General features: G+C 43.9%; 1 long non-coding RNA gene across 1 annotated transcript in view; it reads left to right on the top strand.

The window, feature by feature from the left end:
* Window positions 1-17,623, top strand: part of LOC132343347 (uncharacterized) — a 79,975-nt gene extending 62,352 nt beyond the window's left edge. The window contains exon 3 of the long non-coding RNA XR_009492124.1: window positions 17,389-17,623. This is a non-coding gene — a long non-coding RNA (uncharacterized lncRNA). The remainder of the gene's footprint in view (window positions 1-17,388) is intronic.
* The last annotated feature ends 3,322 nt before the right edge of the window (window positions 17,624-20,945 follow it).

Raw genomic sequence — 20,945 nt, 5'->3', positions numbered from 1 at the left:
ACATAATTTTTGACCCTGCATCATATGGTCAATTTTGGTAAATGATCACATGTACACTTAAAAAGAATAGTGTGTTTATTAGGTAAAGTGTATGTGTGTGTGTAATTATATCAACTTTATTCCAATCTTTCCATGTCATTGCTTATCTTCTGTTCACTATTCTATCAGTTACTACTGAGAGAAGCATGTTAATATTCCTTTTGTGTGTGTGTGTGTGTGTGTGTGTGTGTCGGACTCTTTGTGACCCCATGGACTGCAGCCCACCAGGCTCCTCTGTCCATGGAATTCTCTAGAGTGGGTTGCCATTTCCTTCTCCAGGGGATCTTTTCGACCCAGGGATCAAAACTGCATCTCCTGCGTCTCCTGCATTGCAGGCAGGTTCTTTACCGTCTGAGCCACCAGAGAAACCTGTTAATTCCCTTCAGTTCAGTTCAGTTCAGTAGCTCAGTCATGTCCGACTCTTTGCGACCCCATGTTAATTCCCTTACCATGAGGTAAAGCCGAGCTTTAGTCTTCTTGAGCACCTCTCTCTCTCCGGTTCTCCTTTAATTCCTAGAGCCACAGTCCTTCAGGGCATCCAGAGGAAAGTCTGGTGTGTTTACCTCCTCTTTCATGGTCCTCAAAAGTTCTTTTCACCCCGGCTCTTTGAGACCTTTGAAAGCTCTGTTCAACTTCTCAACTGCCCCTTGGCAGCTTTCCACTGGGATCATAGTCTCTCCAGGGCTGCCTTATAATTGACAAATGCCTCCAGGGGAAAGTGGTGCCTCCTGCTGCTCACCTCTCTGTGCGTCCCTCCTCTCTAGGATCTTGGCCCCTCAGGTCGGCTGCCTGCATAGCTCTTGGATGACTTCAAATACGTTTTATTTTCCTTAGTATTTATCCAGTTTCTCTAGTTGCTTTTTGACAGGAAGTTCAGTTGGCAACAAGCTAGGCTGCCATTGTTGGAAGTAGAAATCCTTTTTCAGAGAATTTTTAGCTCTTAAAAAACATACATGAGTATAAAATTCAAAAAAAAAAAAAAAAAAGAATTAAGAGGAAACTGACCCCAGGTAAAAAGAAATACTTTCTTTAGGATAATGTGTTTGGTGAGATGGTTCACTTTGTGTCCTTCCTCCCCAATTTTATTAATTATACACCAAAAGTAATAAAGAAAAGCAGTTCATTATCCACAATCTCATTCTTCTGTCACACTGCTTTAAAAAAATCCTATTTTGGGGGATGTACCCTCATGATGTGTCCTTTGTGAATAAATTCTACCTATGGTGTCATAACATATATGTATATATATTTTTTTCATTCAACATTACTTCAAAAAGATATTATGTCAGTCTGTACAGTTCTAATTTTATGTGCTTACTCTGAATTGCCTTGCTTCAACCTACTTGTTTTAAAACTTTTATTTCCTATGCAAATTGCCTGTGTATCCACTTATTTGGCAGAGGTCTTTATTTTTAAAATTAAGGGTACCATAAGTACTTTGAAATGGCTTTCTTTCTAAATCCATGATATTTTATTTTCTAAGCTTTTGTTATTTTTTTTTCACAGTCAAATGTATCACATATTTCCCATATAATCTCTTTGATTACAGAGAAAGGCCCTTGCATTTGCTGAATGCAAATTAACATTAATGTTAACATTAATGTTTTAAAAAATAACATTAACATTTTAAAAAATATTTATTTACTTGACTGTGCTGGGGTCTTAGTTGCAGCATGCAGGATCTTTTTCTAAAATTTTATGTATTCTTAATTGGAGGATAATTACAATATTGTGTTTGTTTCTGCCATACATCAACATGAATCAGCCACAGGTACATGTATATATTGGCTCTTTGCAGCAGGTGGCCAAAGTATTGGAACTTCACTTTCAGCATCAGTCCTTCCAATGAATGGGTTTGTTGGAATAAAAATAATTTGCTTGCTTCTTTTGTATTGGTACTGTGCTATGTAAACCTCCCTTCCTGTGTCCATGGCAGACATCACTAGTTGATCATGAGCACTTTCCAGTTGAGCCACAATATGGCCTCAGGGGCTTCACAACCTGACTCACAGACATCATAATCAATGGATTATATTTGTTTGTGAGATGAAACCTATATAGCACCCAGCATCATCTCTGTATTACATTCTTCCTCTTTTCTGACGTTGGAAATCTTATGCCTTGACCACAGATCTCCAGTTTTGTGATGTTTATATGTTTGTTTTCTTCCCCCACTTGTTGACCACATTTACAGGCTCATGTCCATTCTCACCATTTAACAACGGAAGACTCTCCTAACATCCACCTAACTGAAACATCAATGGCAAAATAGCCATGTTGGGTATTTCTATACCAGCAATGAGTTGCACAGCAGTCTTTCCCAAAACTGAGGAGAATAATTCTAGAAGAGAACTCGAAAACCCAGCCCATTACCCCAAATATTCTGCGGAATTCCCTGAAAGATTTTGAGATATAAATGATGATCAAGACATGGCCCCAAAATGGCCCTAACATCTGGTACAGAAGACTTTTCATTATAAAGTTTCCGTTTGAACTCATATCAGACTATTTACGTTACAAAAGTAGTTCATACTTGTTTATTGTAAAAACAGCCCCAAAATATAAAGTAAAACACAAAAGTCCCCTTACTCCTTTCCAATTGCCTAAAGGTAATTACTTTGAAAGGTCTTTTAAGACAGTCTTCTATGTATATATAAATGCATAACTGTCTCCCTCTATGTGTAGTGAGAATTTTCTTTTTAACAAGCATGACATTATACCAGACATATTATTCTGAAATTTGCTTTATTTCTTCCATATGATTGATACATGTATGTGTGTATAGATTCATATCCTTCCAGGTCAATACTTTACAACTCTACTCCATTTTTTACATAGCTGAATAATTTTTCATGTATGGATATACTCTGGTTATCAAAAGTGGAAGTGAAGTCGCTCAGTAGTGTCTGACTCTTTGTGACCCCATGGACTGGACTGTAGCCTACCAGGCTTCTCAGTCCATGGATCTTTCCAGGCCAGAGTACTGGAGTGGGTTGCCATTTCCTTCTCCAGGGGATCTTCCCGACTCAGGGATTGAACCTGGGTCTCCTGCATTGCAGGCAGACACTTGACCGTCTGAGGCACCAGGGAAGCTAACTATTATCACTTATCAAACTATTCTCTAATTATTGGATTTCTACTCTATTACAAATAGTGCTGTAAAGATTGGCTTTATGAATTGTATGTAAATACTTGTGTACATACATGGTTATTTTTATAGGAGAGATAACCAGTAATGAAATTTCTGGATTGAAGGATGTGTTAGAAGATTCTCTGAGAATACGCCCCTCACCTTTACTAACATTGAATATTATCAATCTTTCTGATTTTTGCCAAAAGAGTAATCTTTTAAAAAAATGTTTACATTTCTCTGGTCATTAGAAGATTAACCATTTCCTCACATATTTATCAGCTATTTGTATTTCTTCTGTAACTTGCTTGTTTTTATGCTTTGCCCAGTTTTCCAAGGTTTTCTTTTTATTGATTTGAGTGTGTTTGAATGTATTTATTTCAGTTGGATTTTGATTGTGACTGCACATTGAATCACCCAGGGAATGTGTAAATAATAGATCTCAACTTGAGAAATATTCTCTTATATTTTTATTTTTTTATATTGGAGTATAACTGCTTTACAATGTTGTGTTAGCTTCTGCTGTACAACAAAGTGAACCAGTTATATGTATAAATATATCCCCTCCCTATTGAGCCTCCCTCCCACCCCCATCCCCAATCCTACCTCTCTAGGCCATCACAGACTATTCTGATTCTAATGGGCTGTGGTGAAGTCCAGGCTTCCCAAGTGAGTCTGATGTGCAGTCAAGGTTGAGAGTCTCTGGTCCAGGGAGTATGTGGTTTAGGTAGGATGGAGGTCAAGGTTTTAGGAATAAGCAATTAAGGAGCCAAGAGGTCAGGCTATTAGGAGACTACATCTTGTGAGTGTAGCTTCTGTAGTCTGCTTGGACTGTCATAACAAAATACCATAGACTGGGTGGCTTAAAGAACAGAAATTAATTTTCTCACAATTCTGAAGCCTGAGATTTGGACTTCTGGAGGCTGAAGATCTGGCAGGATTTGGCTTCTGGTGAGGGCTCTTTTTCTGGCTTGCAGACAGTCACTTTCGTGTGGAGCCTTCACGTGGCAGCAAGAACATGAGCTTTGGTATCTCTTCTCCTTCTTATTAAGAAAATTAAATATACATTTTTGGGGGGCAGAGTCAGATGAGCAGTCAGGTTTGGGCTGGAGGTAGGTGCACATGCCCTGGAAGCACAGGAAACTCTCTAATCTGATTTTGTAATTTGCTTAAAAATGCCATAGGATGAAGGCAAGGAGGCCAAGAGCGGGAAAGTAAAAGGAAGGGGTGGGATGGGGGACGGGGGAGGGAGGGAGGTTCAAGAGAGAGGGGATATATGTATACATATAGCTGATTCCTGTTGTTGTATGGCAGAAACCAACAACACTGTAAAGCAGCTATGCGTGTGTGCATGCTTAGTTGCTCAATCGTGTCTGACTCTTTGAGACCCCCATGGGCTGTAGCCCACCAGGCTCCTCTGTCCATGAGATTCTCCAGGCAAGAATACTGGAGTGGATAGCCATTCCCTTCTCCAGGGGATCTTCCCGACCCAGGGATCAAGCTGTGGTCTCCTGCATTGCAAGTGGATTCTTTATCATCTGAGCCACCAGGGAAGCTCCAAACCAACTATACGCTGATTAAAAAAAAGCAAAAGTCAATGTGGGAAGTGAGGTGCACAGAAAATCAGGAAGACAGTCCTAGACTTGCTCTGCTGCCAACTTTTTTCTGGTCTGACTTTCCCATAGAAGGGGTTGGAGGTATAGCTGAGGTCTCTTCCAGCCCTACAAGTCTTTGGCCAGGAGAACAACACCCACCCTTAATCCTGTATTTGGAATTTAACTGTCCGATGATAAAGGCAACAGTAAAATTTCCATGGTTCTTTTTTAGAATGAAATCCTGCAGTCAGGAGGAAAGAATTAGGACCATTGTGTCTGATGGTGTAGCTGCCACATCTTTACATTTGCCTGAGGTCCGAGCAATGTAATGCCAAACATTAACCACTGTATGTGTGTGTGCGCTTTGCTGCTTCAGTCATGTCTGACTTTTTGCGACCCTATGAATTGTAGCCCACCAGGCTCCTCTGTCCATGTGATTTTTATGGCAAGAATACTGGAGTGGGTTGCCATTTCCTCCTCCAGGGATCTTCCTGACCCAGGGATTGAACCTGCATCTCCTTTGTCTCCTGCATTGCTGGCAGATTCTTTACTGCTGATCCTATTTAATCCTGTAATGATGTTTAAAGTGCAGAGTAGTGGCTTTTAAATATGAATCTTAAAACATTTACAGCATGCACGCATAAGGTACATTTTTAGAAAGCTGAAAGGAAAGGAGAGCTTTGTAGTACCACAATTTATTCCTGAATTGAAGGCAGCTACACTCACCCTGTACCACCAATGCTGCATTGCTCCTGGATTGCTTGCCTGTCTTCCTTCCACCAATATCAGAGCGTCTTCCATGTGCTGGGAGGGTGACCAACCATCTCAGGTTTTCCTGGACATTCTTGGTTTTAGCACTAGAAGCCCTGTGTCCCACAAACCCCCTAGTCCTTAAGTAAATGGGGACAGTTGGTCAGGCACTCCACAATGCACTGAGTATTGAGTGGGAAGCAAACAATTATAATAGCTCATAGCATATCCCAGTTATTGGGCTTCCCAGGCGGCGCTACTAGTGGTAAAGAACCTGCCTGCCAATGCAGGGGACATAAGCGACTTGGGTTTGATCCCTGAGTCAGGAAGATTCCCTGGAGGAGAGCATGACAAGCCACTCCAGTATTCTTGCCTGGAGAATCCCATGGACAGAGGAGCCTGGAGGGGCCTGGAGGGCTACAGTCCATGGGGTCACAAAGAGACATGACTGAAGTGACTTAATACACACATATCCCAGTTATTATTTTACAGATAAAATGTACATGAGTGAGAGAACTCATCCTTCTATCATATTTTTTTTTTCATAGATAGCTCCTAAATTTTTCTTCAAATGTAAGTCTCCAGATTACCAAAAGGTGGTTCTGTTGTATTTGACTGTGGTAAAATGAAAACATTGAGAATTATGAAGTATTGATTAACAAAATATGAAGTTGTCTCAGTGAACCGAAGTGACTAGTTTCTTTATAAACTCAACATCTATTCAAGACTGTTAGTGACTTGCAACCAACCTTAAATCATTCTTTCATCTTTTTCACCAGCACATAGTTTAATAGCAGTTGGAAATGTCTGTATGAAGTATTACCTTATAAAGTACTTTTACTGGAGTATGATGGACACACACAGTTATATCTGTGTGGCTTGGTGACTTGCACACAGTGAACACACTGGGTTAAACCATTTTAAAGCACTGGTACCTTATACCATCTCATTTAACGTTCACAGCCACCCTGGAGGTAGGCAAGACAGATTTTATTTATTTATGTGAACTCTACAGGGTGAGCATTTAAAAAAAATATTTTATGGATTTGGCTGCGTTGAGGTCTTAGTTGTGGCGTGTGGGATCTTGCGTTGCAGCCCTTGGGTTTCTCTAGTTGTGTTCCGGGGGCTTAGTTGCTCCAAGGCATGTGGGATCTTAGTTCCCAGACCAGGGATCCAACTTGTGTCCCCTGCATTGGAAGGCAGATTTTTAACCACTGGACCACCAGGGAAGTCCCAAGACAGGTATTTTTATTTCCAGTTCACAGCTGAGCAAATTGAAGCTGAGGCAAATTAAATAGCTCTTGCAGCATCCCTCAGCTAGTAAGAGGCACAGCCTGGATTTGAACCCTGGTCTTCTGGCTCTCGGTGCCAACCTCCTGGTCTCTGTTATCTCTGGCAGAGCAACATAAAAACCACAGGAAGAATGAGGGAGGAGGGGGTAGGTGGAGATCTCACTAAATCACATTTCTGGGTGGTGGGACGCCAAGGAGGATCACTCTGTTTATTTGCTCTCAGTAAAGAAAAAATTTTGAATGTTCAGCACAACTGGACTTAACATTAAGACCTCTTTCATTAAATTGCACCATTTCCTATAAACAGTAATTTGTCCTCAAACGTTCCCAGGGTGGAATAGACACAGAACAGACACATACTGAGTCCCTCTTCGATGTTAAGACTCTCGGGGACAGTTTACAATGAACAATTCCTGTTAAGAATGCACAGGCTTTCCTTGGAGGACTTTGAAATTTGTAGGCAAGATCATAAACAAACAGCTGCCTTTTAAGAACAGTGAGAGACTAGAAAAGAGGAAGAAATTCCCTCCAAAGAACACCATTGGGGCAGCCCTCGAAGGGTGGACTAGCGTGTGAGTGGGGCCTGAGAATCATTCAGTCTGAAAAGGTGGGGGAATAGTGGTTCAGGTGACTTGAGGAGAAGAAAGCAAAGGACATTTGTTATGGAACCATGACTGTCAGTGGAGCTGGACTGAAGGAAGACCATGCTTGGGTTCTCCAGCACATCTGACTGCTGTGCCTAGCTTTCGGGCTAGAGCTGTCCCTACACACCCCTTTGTTTATGCAATCTACCTTCTCCCAGGAAGCTACCAGAGGGAATTATATACCTGGCAGTTTGAGAACAAAGGTAAACAAAGGGCAGACACAGCCTGAGGTCACGGAGTGAGCTGGTAATAACATCACAGATTTCTAAAGGGAAGGGTAGTCTGGTTGCAGCTGCAAACACCTGCAGGGAGGAGGTAGGCACTTGCTTGGGTTCCAACATTCTCCCTTTAACATGCTTTTCCTGATGATAGCAGCAGATTCAGTGCACTAGTGAGTCCTTCCACACAACCTAATCTGATTTAATTCTCAGTCAACCCAAACCTACAAGGGGCTGCCTCCCAGGGACCCAAGATCACCTCAAAACAGCCAATGCCATGGACAAACACACTTCCTACTCAGGGTTACTAGGTCCTAAAACCGTTGCTGATTCTGGCTCTCTTTAGAAGACTGAAACATTTCTGGACTCAATTTGAGGGCACTATTACAGATATGAATTTAAAGAACCATGCACGCGCAGGAGGTGACTATGTATGTATCTGCTAGGCAGTGAGCTTTTTAAAAACAAATTATTTATTTATTTTTGGCTGTGCTGGGTCTTTGTTGCTGGACAGGCTTTTCCCTAGCTGTGTTGAGTGGGGGCTCCTCTTCACTGAAGTGTGAGGTCTTCTCATTGCAGTGGCTTCTCTCGCTGCAGAGCACAGGCTCTAGGGCACAGGCTTCAGTAGTTGCAGCGCGTGGGCTCAGTAGTTTTGACTCCCAGGCTCTAAAGCACAGGCTCAATAGTTGTGGTGCATGGTCTTGGTTATTGCACAGCATGTGGAATCTTTCTGGCCCAGGGATCAAACCTGTGTCTCCCGCACTGGCAGGCAGATTCTTTACCACTGAGCCACGAGGGGAGTCCTGTATTTTGTTTTTAAAACAGAAACTAATATAGAACTCAGAGTTCAGTAAAGTGGTCTGTGATAAAAAGTTAACAAGTCTACATTTGAACAGAATCAGAAACCAGATGCCAAGAACTTGTGTCTATTCTCCTAATAGAAAATAAGCTTCCTGGAAGCATGGTGGTGTCTATCTGGTTCCCTGCTGACTCTCCAATGCCTACAACAGTTCTGCTTAGTTACTGCTTGAATTACTGAATAAGTCTGGGTAGTAGAAATGACCACATGGCCTCTTTTCCCTTCCTGACTCCTGAGGCTGGCCAGAAGTGTTCAGTTAAAATAGATTGCAACGCATCCCATTATCATCTCTGCTCCTGTTTTAACTCAGTGGTTCGTGGGCTTTTCCATGAGAAAACTGGAGTTTTAGCAACATAAAAAAGCATGTACACACACAGATCCTCACTTATTCACTCACTCTCAGAAATGTTGCAGAGACTGGCAACACTCAAGTCACTCTGTTCATAGGTTTACATCAGATTCTAGTGCTCAGCGGGGAAAACCTGGTGGGGATTCCTGTTCACACTGGCTGCAGTGAGAGTGCCTGACTCCCACAGTGACAAAAGCTGACCGAAAACCCAATAGCCAGCAGTTCTGTGCCCAACTCCTGGGCACACAGGCTCTAATTCATGCTTCATGCCAGCCAATTGCTCAAACTGATCTTGCCAGGCCCAAGAATTTCTCTGCTCCCTGTTTAAAAATAGTCCCCCAAATACACTTCTCATTAGATTTATTTTTCTTTCACGTCATTCTGCAATTTGAGCTAGCACACACAGCACGGAATAATTAAATGTGAAGTCAGACCGTGCCTGAAAAGTTAGCCCCTGTTGCTCTGAGTCATCACCCCCTCAATTCAGCTAACAGACCTTCCTCAGATGCAGGGTCCATGGGGAGGGCTGAGGCAGGAAGACAGGACTGGAGAAGTGGGGGTCAGCTTGGAGTTTCCCAATCAAACCTCTTCCCTCCCCCACTGCCCTCTCCTCTTGTTGGGACTCTCTTAAAGCAGTCACGTCTTCTATGAAAGGCAAGGCCTGTCTGGACACGAAGCTGCCACAGAAGGTCCTCCAGGCAAGGCTTCCCATAGACGGTTTGGCCAAATTCATAAATTAAGTTGAAAATTTGATCCTGCTTGCTGCCAAGCGGGGCTAATTAATTTCTGTAGAGACTGATGAACAGGAAGCACACTATTCACATTATTTCATCAACAATTAATTCACTAAGCTCAGATTCATTAGCTTCCTGGCATCCACCATCCCAAACAGTGTTGGAAGGTGTTTGTGGAGGGAACCCGGCTATTTTAAGCCTCCTGGAGAACACCTGAGGCTTAGCTGCCTTCTGGCAGGTGACTTCACCCTCCCCCGGAGAGGACTCATTAGGGATTGTTTTGCAGCCCTGGGAGGCAGGCCTGGGTGGTGCTCCATTCCTCCCTGGGATGTTCTGGAACTTTGTGGCCTCCCTGGCAGGGAAAAGCCATGCTCTGGGCTTCATATTAATCGCTGCTTCACTAATGAGCTTCACAGATGCCCTAGGGTGTTCCCAGGGACCGGAAGCTGGAAGGGAAGGAGCTCCAGCTCAGGCGGGTTCAGGGCTTCAGGTTAGTCTCTTTAACTCCACTTGTCCTTCTCAGATTCTCTCCAGACCAGAAGCACTGTGTTCTAGAGCCAAAGGTCCCCAAGTTAGAGCCCTTCATCAATCAGCAGGCACCGGAGGCAATTATGGGTGCAGTTGGGAAAGGCTTCCTGGAGGAAAGAAAGAAAGTGAAAGTCGCTAAGTCGTGTCTGACTCTTGGCGACCCCATGGACTATACAGTCCACAGAATTCTCTAGGCCAGAATACTGGAGTGGGTAGCCTTTTCCTTCTCCAGGGTATCTTCCCAACCCAGGGATAGAACCCAGGTCTCCCGCATTGCAGACAGATTCTTTACCAGCTGATCCACACAAGGGAAGCCCAAAATACTTCACAAGAATCTAAGTTCCACAAGGACAGGGACCCTGTCTGCTTTGTTCCCAGATATACTCAGCTTTATACCCAAATTCTAGCACAGGTCCTGACACATAGTAGCTGCTTAACAATTGTGAGAGACGGGAAGAAAGGAAGGGAAGGTGAGAGGAAAGGAAGAGGGACAGAAAGAAGGAAAGGTAATGATCTAAGCTGAAAACTGAGATGACTATGAGTTACTCACAGTAGGAGAAATGGGTAAGATGGCAGTCAAAGCCACGCTGTACAGTTGTACAGGCTGTGCACTGCACATTTCTGGGCACAGTTCAGATCTGTGTACTCAGATCTAGAATTATGCAGTATGCAGTCTGCATTGCTACAGACGGCAGTCCTAGCAACAGAGGGATAAAGAGAGTGTTTGGGGTCGACAGTGCAACATATGCAAAGACCTGGAAGTAAACAAGGAAGAGGAGGTGTGTTGAGTAACTAAAGAAAGTCAGATGAGCTCGAAATCTCCTTCAGGGTGGACACTGTATTTTCTACCTCTCAGTGTCCTCCGTAGGGTACCTCACACACAGTGGCAGGTGAGGAGTAGTCCCTGAATTTAAGTAAGCCTCGCCTTTCCTGTCAGTATAGGTAGCGGCACCCAGGACTCCATGCTGACGTCAAGCCCTGTGGCCTTGCCCAGTGCCATAAGCAAGCTGCTCACTCTTTCGGCGCCCCCAGAGGTGAGAGAAGGGTTTGTTTGATATCACTTCCAGGCATTGTGCTATGGCCCTAGCAGGAGACAGAGGCCTTCCAGTGGTTCCAACTGTCCCCATTTCCTCTTAGAACTGGGAAACTTTTAGGTAATCGCTTGAGTTTATTTTCATCGTACTATCTCAGAATGTTAGAGCCATCAAGAACTGTAGAAATTGTTTTGTCCAGTCCCCACTTTACTCTTGAGGAGACTGTGACTGGGAGAGTGAAATAAAACCACGCAGGGCCACCCAGTTACTTGGCAAAGGGGCCAAGGCTTCACCCTTGTCCTCTGGAAGTTCCTGCATGTCAAAAGCCAGCATTCCTCACCCTCAGTGCCTGCCTGACAGCAGGTGAGGTGTGCTCAGTGGTCCCAGCCAGCTTTGAGTCTAAGCCAAAGTGATGAGCTCAAAGTGATGCTGTGTGGCTCCATCCTTGCCATGGGGCTCCCTAGAACCTTATCCTGCAAGCCTCTGGACCTCAGAGTGTATGGAATGCCGATTGGCCAGATGGGCATCATGGGAAAAAATAAAAGATGAAAATGTTTGGGGAGGGCCACTTCCAACACCCTCAACCCTCCCAAGGAAGCTGCAAGTTGTCTGCACGGGACAGGAACTTTGCCTGCAATCCTGGTTAGGTGACAGTGGGCATCCTCATTCAGGCCGAGGAGGAATCATAAGAAGCCCTGCAAGGACATACTCCCACAAGCCAGCCACGGGCGTGCACACAGGAAGATGGTCAAGTCAGTTCACCCGGCCAGGCTCCACCGTTGTGACAAGGGATGGCTGAGGAGAATCCTGACTAGGAGATTCTGGCCCTCATTTTTAGCAGTGGTCATATACATGATGGGGCTTCTCAGGTGGCTCAGCGGTAAAGAATCCACCTGCCAATGCAGGAGACATGGGTTCGATCCCCTGTCCCGGAAGATCCCCTGGAGAAAGAAATGGTAACCCACTCTAATATTCTTGCCTAGGAAATCTCATGGACAGAGGAGCCTGGTGGGCTATAGTCCATAGGGTTGCAAAAGAGTCGGACGCTACTTAGAGCCTGAACAAAAACAACAACATACACATGACATCCTCTCTGTCCGTGAATTTCCCTTTCAGTCTCTCATAGTACACTTGTGGCTAATCAGGCATGGGCCCACAGGGCAGGCAAGTCAGAGCACTTAAAGCCACCCTCTTCAGAAGGCCTGACTTGCTGGGACTCTGTGTCCTTGGGAGAAAGCACTCCCATGTCATCCCTGGGGCTCTTTTCCCTGGGACAGTTCTGTGCATCACTACTTCCCCATTCCCCCTGGGTGTGCTTAGAAGCAGGACTTTACTGAGGCTCCAGGACGGGAACATTTTGCAAAAAAAAGTTCGCTATTGCCCTCTCACCACTACAAACAGGAACAGAGGTTGTGTTTCGAAGCTGAAATTCTTCACTTAAGGAAGGTTGAATAGGGTTTCCCCAGTGGCGCAGTGGTTGGGAATCCACCTGCCAATGCAGGGGCCATGGGTTTGATCCCTGGTCCAGGAAGATCCCACATGCCGAGGCATGACTAAGCCTGTGTGCCACAACTACTGAAGCCCACACGCTCTAGAGCCTTTGCTTCACAAGAGAAGTCTCTGCGATGAGAAACCTGTGCACCGCAATTAGAGAGTAGCACCCTCCCCTGACATTGCCACAGCTAGAGAAAGCCTGTGTGCCGAAACAGACCCAGCACAGTGAAAAACAAATAAATTAATTTTTAGAAAAAGGTTGAACAAGCAAAAAAATGGGACACTTAGCTTTTAGGGTAACAAGGCCCTTCTTTACAACTCGTAAAAATGGATGAAGTCTGCATTCATGCTAGAAGCTGTGCCAGGGTGCCAAGCAAATGCCAGCAAACTTTAAGAAATTTCTATCTGACTGAGAATAAATGGTACAAGATGAAAGAAAGCTATCACTCAGATGCCCGAGAAAGTAGCAAAACCTTGTGGGAGGAGTAGAAAAGATCCTGGACACCATGAACGTCTTCTAATTGGAAAGGGTAAAAGTTGGAGGGAAGGAGAGGAGACCAGGGCTGGGGCTTGAGGTTTAGAAGCTGCACCAGGCCAGAGGCTTGGAAGAGTGGGAGGAGGTGGGGGGAGGGTACGTTTGAAAGAGCAGATGTCCAGCCAGCAGCCCCTGGAGGCACATCAGGCAAATGTGAAGGCTGCTGTGCTGGAAGGTCCGGTGCAAAGGCTGCGTCATTCAGCCCCGGCCCCTGGCGGCCCAGAGGTCTTCTGGGAGCGGGGCCCAGGGTTGTGGTCCAAGGAGAGGGTTGGCAGGAGAGGAAAGCTGTTTATGCACCAATCCAGGGCCCTGCGTGGAGAATCCAGATGCCAGGATCTCTCCATTTACTTAGGTCCCTGGGCCACTGAATGGTTCCCAGTTACAAGATCAAAGAGAAAACCAAATCAAATAGCAGCATTAAAACCAAGCCAGGCAGGAGGAGGATCGAGAAACTTTGAACGTCCGGTTTTGATTTTTGTCTTGTGGGTGATGAGGAAATAGATCTGAAGAAAAGTCTGGTTGTACAAGGATGAAATACACAAAGAGGAGGAGATGCCATAAAATAAGGATAATGATATAATAATAGTAGCAGCAGCTAACATTTATTGAACAGTCACTAAATGCCAGATTCAAACTTCTAAATGCTTTAATCCTTACCAAAAAATCAGGCTTATTATTTATATATATATATACACATAATAATATATATATTATTATTATCACTACCCCCCATTTTAATAAACATGGAAACGGAGGCTCTGAAAGGTTCAGGAACTTACACAAGGTATGAGAGCAAGATCACACTTCTGAGAAATATTTACTGCAAAAAATACATTTTATGCAGTATCCACTTTATGCTCTCTATAAAATTCAGGAATGCTTTCAAGACACAAAACCTGAATTAAGATGAAAGAAAAAAATAGGAAGGAAGCCGGATGACATAATGATAAAATGATGTGAATCTGACATGTTATGGTGGAATTCGAAGCCTTAGAAGCCATAAAGAGCAGAATTTATACTGGAGAAAATGAACGTGGAATCCGTTTCTTCATCTGTTGAGGGCATGGAGTGGAGGAGGGGTGACAGGGAACGGTGTTTAGGTTGAGAATCATGAGATGTCCAGGCCCAGGACTCGGTTCTTTCATTGGAAACATTGACGCATTTTCATCCATCTGGAAAGATCTGGATTTGATCCCACCCAAGGAAAGAGGATCAAACCAGATGACTTCTTTGTTTGCTTTCCAGCTCTTCCATTCTGTGAGTTTTTCTTCTATCGACAAGCATAAATGGGTCCTATCAAAAGTTAGGTTTTTTGATAGTGACTTGGGGTGGGGGTGGTGAAGCTCTTAGATCTATTTACCTTTCTCCTATTAAAAAAATTCCAGTTTCTTCTGTGGGGCTCACACCTCCCCGACTCTGAGCCTCTGAACTTTAGATGGGTCTCCTTCCTCGCTTCCAGCTCTTGGGGATGGCACTGGTGGCCTTCTGCTCCCTTTTCACAGTGGGATTTCAAGCTGAGCTTTAGCGGCTGCCTTCTGAGCCCAAGGGGAGATACTGTGTGAGAACAAAATCAACACTCTGGAAGAACAGAGCTGTGTGGAGTACTAATAATATCGGTTGGCCCCTACATTAAGTTGTGCCTGACACTTAGCACTACGCCAGGACTATCCAGTAACATCAGCCAATAAATTCCCTTTTTGTTTAAGCCAACTTGAGCGGGGCTTTCTATCACTTGTAACCAAAAGATTTCCAACTGATTCGACTGGGCAGAATAAATCAATAATAGAGTCTAAAGGCAAGCTTACTTCTCTGAGAAACTGTGGCTGCTGGATGTAGCATTAATATTAACATCTGGCTCATGAAAACATTCTATCTTAAGATACTTTTCAAGAACATTCAACAGAAGGAAAATCAATGAGCTATCCATAAAGGGCATATACATAAACACGACTTCATTCACGTGTGGTTTTAGCATTTTAAGTGCCCTGAGGGCTACCTTCATAACCTTTGACCCTCAGGGTCTCAAAAACCAAACGAAATAAGAAATGGAACAAATTGAAGGTGACATGACTTGTTTCTCTGATGCCAAGTCTACGCAGTTTGAAGACAAGTCTGTTGTTTTCCAAATCGGTAGAAATGCTCCATCTCCCATTAGACAGTCTATGCTTGTGTTAGAGAGAAAGAGGTAAAAAGAAGACAATCTCTTTTGTCTATCTAACACCCTCCCCTGACTCTGTTCCCATGTTCTGGACATATTGCCTCCTTCCATTCTCTTAAATTTGCTATGATTTTTCCTGCTTTTTCCTTCACATATGTTTTCCTGCATAGCACCTACTGCTGTTGGTCATAAAATGCTTCTTGATATTCATTGAATGTCAGATTCTTTCTCAATGTAAGGTCTGCATGGCAGTGGCTGCATAGGTTTTAGCCTCTATACACAGGGCAGCCAAACAAGAAAGCAATACTTTTTGAAAAAGTGAATGACTAAATGTATGAATGACTGCTTGTTGTATTTTTGAGGTTAAAAGAGATGAAGGAGTGAGTTTTTTCATACATTATTTTTGATTGACACTTTTTTCTTTCTCTAAGGCTTTTTCTTTAATATAAGGTTGATATTTTGTCAACCGATTTAGAGCTTTGATTTCATCAGAGGAAGGGAGAGGAGGTGAGGATGCTCAGAACCCAAGGGACGGAGGAAGGTGGGACTTGGTGCTGCCTAGAAACTGGTTCTGTGGGTTGATCTTTCTCTGGATGTAGGAGTGGGCTGTTTAGAGGAGGGAATAAAAGCTATGTTGATTCCACTTCTGGAAGCGATCTAAACAGCTGGTACCAGGAGTCAACACAGGTGATGGGTGGTTCAAATTCTGATTTAGAGTAAAAGAACATTAATGCATCTATCCTGCTCAGAACTTCCCAGTTTGTCATTATCTGGAGACCTTGGAGAGCTACAAAGGGAGTGGAATGTGAAGCAAACAAACACCAGCTTTCTTTAAAAACAAACAAACAAAAAAAATGCGAATGATGCCTCATCCAGTGGGGGAGTATTATGTATCCATTAAAATAGTTTATGTGAAACATGATAATGCTATAGCATGAGGTCTAAAAACAAAAATAAGAAAAAAGAAAAAGAAGCAGGACTCAGTGTTGTAGCTACAGGATAATAACGACTGGGCTGATAAATACACCCAGCCTGGCAGGGCCTGGCTTGCCTCCCCAGCAGCATCTCTTATCACCCCTCCTCCCCGAGGCCCCTGCCCTCTGCCCTCCAGCTATCCTGAACCCACATTTCACTCATGCCTTCCTCCCATCACCATCCCTCCCCTTGCCTGGACACCTCCCTTTGACTCTCCAGGTCTCAAATGTCTCTTCCTCTAGAAATCCTTTCCTAAACCCAGAGTCTGACTGAGAAGAGTGCCGAGGTCAAGCCCCTCCAGTGTATACTTCTGGGTCATCATACTCACAGGGTCTCTCTCCGTAGGCTGTGAGTTCTGTGAGGATGAATGGGCCATTCTTGTCCCATGCTTAGCACTCAGCACAGTGCCAGGCACAGGGTCTCAATAACTATTTGTTGACTATAAACTTTAAGGAAGTAGGCCAAAATGTTGCCAGTGGTTGTCTCTAAAGTAAGGCAACTCATGCTGATTTGTTTTCTTTCTTTCTACTTTTTTGTTTTGTTTGTGTTTTTTTTTTTTTAGTTTTCTATAATAAGCGTGGGGCTTCCCAGATGGCGCTAGTAAAGAACCCCACCTGCCAATGCAGGAGACGCAAGAAACAAGGGTTGGATCCCTGGGTTGGGAAAATCCCCTAGAGGAGGGCATGGCAACCCACTCCAGTATTCTTGCCTGGAGAATCCCATGGACAGAGGAGCCCGGTGGGCTACAGTCCATAAAGTTGCAAAGAGTCGGACACGACTGAAGCTACTTAGCGCACGCACCCACACACATAATAGGCATGGGTTACATTTACGATAGGAAAACAATAGCAGCCTTTTTGTTGTTGTTGTTGCGTGGCATGTGGGATCTAGTTCCCCAACCAAGGATCTAACCTGGGACCCCTGCACTGGGAGCATTGAGTCTCAACCACTGGACCACCAGGGAAGTCCCAATAGCAGACCTTTAACTGTAAAATATCTCAAGAAGGCATGAACTGCAGCAATACCAACACTGTTTTCTTTTTTGTTTTCATAGGAGAACGGTGGAACTTCATCTACATTTTTAGGTCTTTATCTAAGGAAAAGCATACAAATCCAGGAGGAGTGTCCTGTGGCCAGCAGTCTGTGCAGGGCTCACGTCTAACATTCTCCCAGCCAAGCTTCCTATCCTGGCCACCTCACCCTGCCTGGGACAGGCTTTTTTGACTCTGTTTCCAGCAACAGAACAGGCATTAGTCTTAGCAAAGCCTTGCTGAATGCCTTGATACCAGTTTTAGGGATAAAATGAACTTTGATTGATGCAAAGTATGATGTGTTTTGTGCCTGTGTTCTAGACATTTGGGTAGGCATGCCAGGGAAAGTTTCCCTCAGCCTTAGAAACAGTAGCACAATTGGTAGGTGTGTGAATGTAAAGTTATACTCTAATCTAGAGGTAAGATTTGAAGCAACCTCAGGACTTCACTGGCAGCCTGATTTAGTGGTTAAGACTTTGTGCTTTCAATACAGGAGACAAAGGTTCGATCTCTGGTAGGGAAACTGAGATCCCACATACTGTGCAGTGCAGCCAAAAGAGAAAAAAAGCAACCTCAATTTCTAGGCAATGACTAATTAAAAAACAAGCCAAAAAAGAAAAAGGAAAATGATAAAGAGCGTGCTCATTTATACACCCTAGCAAGTTCACAAGGGCCAGGCTGTCCAATTCATGCCCTGGAAACCCCAAAGAACATGGCAGAGCCTCCCTCGGGGTCTGTTTTTGGGGACTTTGGATACATTTCTAATGAGCACAGTCTGGGCCTGTCAAGAATCTCAGATCATCATGTCCTAGGGGTGTTTTCCACAGGGGCACACTGCTTGCCACTGCAAAGTCACCCAGGACTTGGCTGTAATAGCACAAAATAAAGGACAAGACACCAGAACTAGAAACAGCCTTTGAAGAGCATCTAGGGACATCCACCCCTCCTTTTACAGAGAGAGAAGCACAATCAGAGAGGTTAACAAGTCTGCCCCAAGTCACACCGCAATGAAAGTAACTCTGTGATATAAAATTAACAAAGAGGATGCTCCTAGCCTCCTGGCTCCCCGAGCAAAGGTAGCTGTAATTTAGGGTCAGCTTGACCAAATGAGATCAAGGCAGGCAGGGGAGTGAGGGGAGTGAGCCTTATATTTCAGGGTGCTTCCTACAAAAATTCTTTTTATAATTTTTAATTGGTTCTGAAGAGTGATTATCCTCAGTTATCTGAAATACTGATTTCTAGGCTATGTCCCAGTATTGCCAGACAGATAAAGAACTCCTTAAATAGTTACTTACTCTTTTCTCTCTATTGTTGCTAAATGAATTCAGTACGCCCGCCCCCACCCCCGCAACACACTGAGATTTCCAAGGGATTCCACTGGCAGACTGGGTACTTTATGAGGGCAGGGTCCAACTTGCCCGTTTTTGTACAGTGCCTGCAGCTGTGCTTTTTCTGGATGATTGAACAAATGAATGAACAAATGAATGAATATTTGAGATTCAGTAGTCAAGCTGTCCTATTTAACTTTCGATGTAGCACACCCATGTCTTGAGGCCAATTCTTAAAATCCATATTGTAGATGCATTTGGTATGACAGGAAATAATTAAAACACACCATAAGCATTGAGGGAATGCTTGTCAACGTGCATTTCTATAACCAACAAACAATGTGGAAACTGCATTTTTCCCTGTAAACCAGGATGTGCTGACATGTGGAAAAAAAAAAAAAAACAACTCACCTTCAACACAATATGTAAAACCAAGTTGGGAAGAAAGAAATCACAGAAAGTAGTGACTCTGTATTTTTGATTCAAGATTTACACACATGTAGTTTTGTATTTGGGCTTCCCTGTGGCTCAGATGGTAAAGAATCTGCCTGCCAATGCAGGAGACTGGGGTTTGATCCCTGGGTGGGGAAGATTCCCTGGAAAAAGGAGTTTGGTAGGCTAGGTCCATGGGGTCCCAAAGAGTCAGACATAACTGAGCGACTAAGTACATACACAGTTCTGTATTTTTTTTTTTTGCAAACTTACCTTTTCCTCCCTGGATAGCTGTTAAAAACATTTTCCCACTCAGTTCTCTTATTTAGCACCTCCTAAAAATAAAAGCTATTATTTCTTTTAATGAGCAAAATTTGGGGAATCCCCTCCTCCTACTCATCTTCATCTTCTCTGAGACTACAAATTAAATCAGGATGCACCTCAGGTCTAGACTCTCGCAGGTGTCATTTGAATCACAGATTTAAGCTGTTTACATCCCACATCATTTTATTTATCCTTCAACATCAGGGCTCTGTTTAATTAAAAATTCTCTTTGGTCCTCCTGCCGAGTTTGTGCCATCTCCGTGCGAGGCACAGAGGTGGTTTTGCTCGAAATTCCATCTCTGCCTCTGTCTGCTCTGACAGAACACTTCTGGCCGCCCAAATCCCGAGCTTGCTTTCCTTGAGTATCGGGAGTCTTGAAAACCACAGGCGATTGCCAACGACGTCTCCCTTTACAAGCTGTTCTCCAAAGGCTAACGCTGATCTTCCCCAGACGCTAAATCATAACCTTCGTGTTTTTCGTATTTCACATTCTAGCCGCAATTTCAACATCCCATCCCCGTGACATTAGGGAATGATAAATCAGCGGGCGGGACAGCTCCCCTGTACAGACTGGTACGGGCGGACCCGGCTCTGCCAACGCCCTCACTCCGGCCAGATGTCGGAGCCCCGCGGGGTTAACCCTTTCCCACAGCTCAGCTCCGCCTGGCCAACCAGAAACTTCCTCAGGCAGCTGTATTTAACAACGTAACACGGCTTTTATTTCTCCTCTTTTTAAACGTTCCTCCTTTTTGTCTTTTCCCTCCTTTTCTTGCCTTGCCAAACCCAATAGAGGCAAATAAAAATGCTATCGAACCATGGCTGATGTAAATGTTTATTTTTTCTTAAATCAGTCTGTATTAAAACCATTTTGCTCTGGCCTCTTCAATGATTAGTATTAGAGGAGAATGAGGGTGGAAAGACTTTTTTTTAAGTGAAGAAATACTTAATGCTAATGTTTTGTTGCTGTTATCTTTTAAAAGTAGCTTTATTGAAGCATCATTTACATACCATGGAATTCATCCATTTTGCCAGGACCATGCAGTGGTTGGGTTTCCCCCGTGGCTCAGGGGTAAAAAACCCGCCTGCAGTGCGGGAGAGTGGCAGAAGCCATGGATTTGATCCCTGGGTCGGGAAGATCCCTTGGAGAAGGCAATGGCAACCCACTCCAGTATTCTTGCCTGGAGAATCCCATGGACAGAGGAGCCTGGCGACTAAACAACATGCAGTGCTTTGGGATATATTTATAGAATTGTGCAACTGTACCTGTAATCTAATTTTAGAACATTTCTATTTCATCCCCCCCACCAAAAAAAGCCCATTTGCAGTAACTTCTGTACCCACCCCTGCCAGACCCAGGTAACTGCTAATTTACCTTCTGTCTCTATAGATTGCCTTTCCTAGGCATTTCGTGCATGTGGAATTATACAATAGGTGGTCTTTTATGTCTGGCTTCTTTCACTTCGCCTAATGCTTTTGAAGTTCAGAGCTAATGGCTT

Source organism: Bos taurus, chromosome 21 (genome assembly GCF_002263795.3).
Source record: "Bos taurus isolate L1 Dominette 01449 registration number 42190680 breed Hereford chromosome 21, ARS-UCD2.0, whole genome shotgun sequence".
Lineage (NCBI taxonomy): Eukaryota > Metazoa > Chordata > Mammalia > Artiodactyla > Bovidae > Bos > Bos taurus.
Note: the sequence above shows the minus strand (reverse complement) of the source record. Positions and strands in the feature narration are given on the sequence as shown.